Source organism: Prionailurus viverrinus, chromosome A3, assembly GCF_022837055.1.
Source record: "Prionailurus viverrinus isolate Anna chromosome A3, UM_Priviv_1.0, whole genome shotgun sequence".
NCBI lineage: Eukaryota > Metazoa > Chordata > Mammalia > Carnivora > Felidae > Prionailurus > Prionailurus viverrinus.
Window position 1 is genome coordinate 86,140,592 of NC_062563.1, and position 5,113 is coordinate 86,145,704.

The 5,113-nt window shown below is 39.7% G+C and overlaps 1 long non-coding RNA gene across 1 annotated transcript in view; it reads right to left on the reverse strand.

Annotated features, from left to right (window-relative positions):
- Nucleotides 1-781: 781 nt before the first annotated feature.
- LOC125162525 (uncharacterized) overlaps nt 782-5,113 on the reverse strand; it is a 40,445-nt gene continuing 36,113 nt past the window's right edge. The window contains exon 4 of the long non-coding RNA XR_007151071.1: nt 782-3,567. This is a non-coding gene — a long non-coding RNA (uncharacterized LOC125162525). The remainder of the gene's footprint in view (nt 3,568-5,113) is intronic.

Sequence of the window (5,113 nt, forward strand, 5' to 3'; positions counted from 1 at the left end):
ACTACACTCATTCATTTACATATTGTCAGTAGTGGCTTTTATGCTACAACAGCAAAGTTGAGTAATTGTGACAGAGATTGTATGACTCTCAGAACTGGAAACATTTACTGTCTGGCCTTTTACAGAAAAAGTGGACCATGCCCGGATTTAGATTTTCAAATGAAAGATAGATTTAATTTCGTTACTAAGCAGGAAAATCTGTTTATTAATTTAAAGATGCATGATCTCCTGATAAGTTTTAGAGAGGAATTAGAGAATTTGAGGTGCAGACCACAAATGAAATCTTGGAGACTGAGTGGGCATTTTTTAAGAAGGGTCAATGGTCCTCTCTGGGATAAGCAAATATAGGAAGTGTATGATCCTTGGGATATGTAGTTAGTCTGTCTCGTAGCATGTATTTAAAATTTGGGAGGTACTAGCTCATTGCTCTCCACAGAGACTTTTGCTAATTTCTATTTTCACTAACAGTATATGGGAGTGCCCTCATGTTCTCACCAATATGAAAATGGTTTTAAGTCTGAGGGCAACATATGGCACATTGTAATTGTTTTAAGTTGCATTTCTTTTATTACAACTGAGGTGGGCGCTTTTTTCTTCATTAGTAATTTTCAGTTATTTTGTAAAATGCTTTTCCATATCTTTTGATCATTTTTTTCTCTTGGATTTTCTTCTTCTTTTTAAATGTTTATTTATTTTTGAAAGAGAGAGAGAGGTTGAGAGAGGCAGAGAGAGAGGGGGACAGAGGACATGAAGCAGACCCTGAGCTGACAGCAGTGAGCCTGATGCAGGGCCTGAACTCACGAACCATGAGATCATGACCTGAGCCAAAGTCAGATGCTCAACCAACTGAGTCACCCAGGCGCCCCTCGATTTCCTTCTTCTATTATATTTATAAGAGTTTGTCCTATGTTATGAATAGTAACTTTTTGTATTTTATACTTATTCCAAATATTTTTTCAGGTTGTCATTTATACTTTAACCTTAAAAAAAACTAATAATAGCTAGTATTTAGTAAGCACTTAGTATGTACCAGACACTCATCTAAGAGCTGTACATAGTTTACTTCATTTACTTCTCATAACAAGTTTATTTAGTGGGGACTATTATTACCCTAGTACTATAAACAAGGAAACTGAGTTACAAAGAAGCCAAGTAAGTTGCCCAATCACGTGGCCAGGAAATAGTGGAGCTAGGATTAGAGCTCAGGCAGCTGGGTCCAGTGCCAGCCATGGTGCATCTGCCATGCTGGGGCACCAGGCTGGCCAGCAAGGCAAGACCTAGTTCAGGGCTGACCCAAATGGGCTACGGACCTGGGGCAACTGAATGAGTAAGGCTACTTAGGACGAGTCTACTTGAAAGGAGTCTGCATATTAGGGCATCATTCATGGTTCCTTAGGTTATCATGAAAAGAATTTTTCAAATTAAATTTTAACGATGTAACAAAATGAGGAATTAAGACACGATGCAAATAGACTCTCCCCTCCCCCCAAGCAGAAGCGTTAAGGCAGCTGTCCCAGATGTTCTACTGAGGGACAGCTCTGATGATGTATCTTTCACCATGTACATCTGTCCCTTAGACCCTGGAGAGATCGGAAAGTCCAACTTAGCAAATAGGGTTAGAGAAGGAGATAGGACAGGGTGAGAAGCTGATAATTAATCTTCCTCTTTCATTCCAGTTTTCAAACTGGCAGTGAGGGAAGACTGTCAACTAAAAAAAGAGTGTTTGGAGTATTTTATATTATACTGGACTAGACTTATATGATCATTAGACTGATTTAAATTTTTTTTTAAGCTAAGAGTTCTTGGGAAATATGTGGAAACTGACCAAGATTTCATCCAATGGGCTCAGAAAGAATGGATTGCCAGAGTGAGGAGCACTGAGAAAAAGTAGGGGCTTTGTGATTGCACCTGACTGGGTCCAGCTTCTTCATGAATGTGTTCCCTTTGCAGCATCAACTCTCTCCACATCTGCTGAATTTTCTGTTTACTTATTGTCCTTAAAAAGAGGGATCTATATATTTCAACGTTAAAGTTGGGTTAAATTCTGTTCCTGTTCATATTATTTGAACCCAAATAAAGGAAGTAGGGAAAATTTAGATTTAATATTATTTTGTTTTGAGAGACCATTGGAGATATGCAGCTGTCTTTTTTGCTCACTCCAAAGTCAAATTTTCCTGGGATGAAAGGTACTATAAGAATGTTTCCAAGGTGTTGGTCAAATATGAGAATTAACAGGGGGACAAAATGAGATTTTAAAAGTAATCTAGACACACATACATGAAAAAGATATGAAAAGAGGTTGTAATTATTTGGTCTGGAAATGGGACCTGACAGGGCAGAAGAGCATTTGCTTTAACTGGTAAGAGAAGACCTAAACACGTCATTGATTCAGACAGTTCCCTCTGCTGACCACTAGGTGTTGCTAAGCAGGCATCATGACCTATGGTGGGCGGAGGAGAAGCAGGAAAGGCAGCATCTAGTCCATTCAGGGTACATTCAGCAGATCCAACAAATTTGGGCTGCTCTTGGTGGCAAGACATCTTTACTTAGTCCAGCACCTGGTACATGGCAAGCATTCAACACATATTTCTTGAAAAGAATTATTCAGAATGCAGAGGGTGCTTTTACATCGTGGGCATCCAAATAATATGACATTTCTGTGTAAGGGTTCTTCAAGACCTCTTGTCATATTGAGACAAAGGGAGAAACATTATAAGTTAGAAGTCACTTGATGAATTAAACAAAAGGAGACCAATTTATCCATGGAATCAGACTTGGTAAATCGGTGAACTGTGACCATTGCCTGTACAAATACAGACTTAGCAAAATACTTGTTTAAGTGCAGACATGGCAAACCATGCCTTTATTTGTCTCTGTTTTACTCAGGTGCCATTGATTCTTCCACTCCTACTTCCCCCAATTTTTGAATATTTTCTTACTGATTTTGGTGCAATGAGAAACTGATGGCAAACCATCTATAATTCTACATAATCTGCATCAGCATAAAATTGAAAAATAGAGGAGCAATGACTGTAGGTTAGATATAGAGCTGGAAGGAAGAAGGAGAGTGCATCAGGAGGCTTTGAGAAAACCCCAAGTACAGATCTTCTTCTTCCTGTTCCTAATTTTCCTGGTTCCTCAGATGCCTTCTGTGGATATCGGTGGGTTTTGCCTGCCTAGGGACCTTTCATTCTTCTTCTGTTAACAGTGCCTCAATTTTACTTTGGGGGATGAGCCCCTGCCCCATTGGGCACTGTCCTGATGGGCTGTCAGTTCACAGGCTCCCCCTTCAGGTAGCAGAGAGGTAAGCAGTAAGCCAAGCTACACCAATCAAAGGCCCCATCTCTGGGAACTTGTAGAGCCTGAAAACCACTGGAATTCTTTTAGTTTTGTGTCTCAAAGAGGTGGTTCATTAGTTCTTGCTTTGTGGAACCCCATAGCTGTCCTGGTTTGTGTTTTTCCAAAGACCTAGTCTTCATTTTTTTCTTCAAGTCTGTGAGCCACCCTATATTCTTCCAGTAAATTAGCTGGAGTTGGTTTCTGTTGACTGCAGCCAAAGAATGGTGACTGGTGGAATGAAGAAAAGGAGCTAGTAAAAAAATGATTACTTCCATAACCTCCATTAAACTTATCATTGAAAAAGATCAGCCCTAAGGTAATGGATACTCCCTGGAAATGAGGAATATAACGTTTATGGACACTTACTATGTTTCGGATACTTTTAAAAACACACATATTATCTTTTTATTTTTAATTAAAAAAAAAAAACTTTTAGGTAGTCTCTACACCCAATGTAGGGCTCGAACTCACAACCCTGAGATCAGGACTTGCATCTCTACTAACTAAGCCAGTCTGGTGCCCCACATATTATCTTACTTAATCTTCAGAATGACTCAATTGAATAGATGTTACTATCCCCATTTTATAGATGAGAGCACTGAGGCATAGAGTGATTGAATAGCCTGCCCGTTTTCACATGGTCAAATTAACATTCTTAAAGTTTGTTCTATGGAATACCAGTTTTTCTGAATTACATTAATTTCCTGGGGCTGCTTTAACAAAGTACCAAAAAGGGGGCTTAAAACAACCGAAATTTATTGTCTCACAGTTCGGAAGACTAGAAGTCTAAAACCAAGGTGTTGGTAGGACCATGCTCTCTATGACTACTCCAGGAGAGAGTCCTTGCTTGCCTCTTCCAGCTTCTGGTGCTTTCCAGCAATCCTTGGCATTCCCTGCCTTGTAGATGAATCACTGCCGCTGCTGTCACATGGCTGTCTTCTCTCTGCGTGTCTCACTCTTCTTATAAGAACATTAGTCATATTGGATCAAGGGTCCACCTACTCCAGATTGCTTCATCTCACCTCATTACATCTATGTCCAAATAAGGTCACTTTCTAAGGCACTATGGGTTAGGACATCTTTTGGGGCAACACAATTCAACCCATAACATGAATGGTAATACAAATTGTTCAAAAAGGGATTCTGTGGCCAAATAAGCTTGGGAAATACAGGATTGAATATCATTACAGTAGGACTCTCTGCTGTAGTACTTTGGGAGGGTCTTTAATTTATTCATCTGAAGGGGAGTCATAAAGCTGGGACTATCATGGACGATTTCTCATACGTTTGCTTGTGGACTTCCTTTGACATGCCTACTGTGGATTAGTGTTCTGCGTGACACCCAGTTCTCAGAGCAGATGGGAGGCAGCAGACCTAGTGAGATCCCTCCCTACTTTTCTGGTTCCACCTCTTAACCTGCTGTGTGACCTTGAGACAACCACTTTCTTCTCTGAGCCTGAGTTTCCTTATATGTAAGAAAAGGACAATAATATCATTTCCCCAGGGGTTTCTTATAAGAACTAAACAAAATGAGGTTTTCTTGTTCATCTACCTCTTCCTTTCACCAATTTTTTTTCTCTTTAGAAGAATGGTTTTGTTTATGGTAACAAAAATTTACCTGGGGTAAATATTCAACCCAACTTCACTTTTAGTAAGTCTTCGATGTTAGCAAAGAATGGGTTATTTCTCTCTGCAGTTCCTCATTCTGGTCTTCCAGCCCAGTGAGAGGAAGAGGATGTGATCATGAGATCACCAGCAGATGGGAAATTGTGAA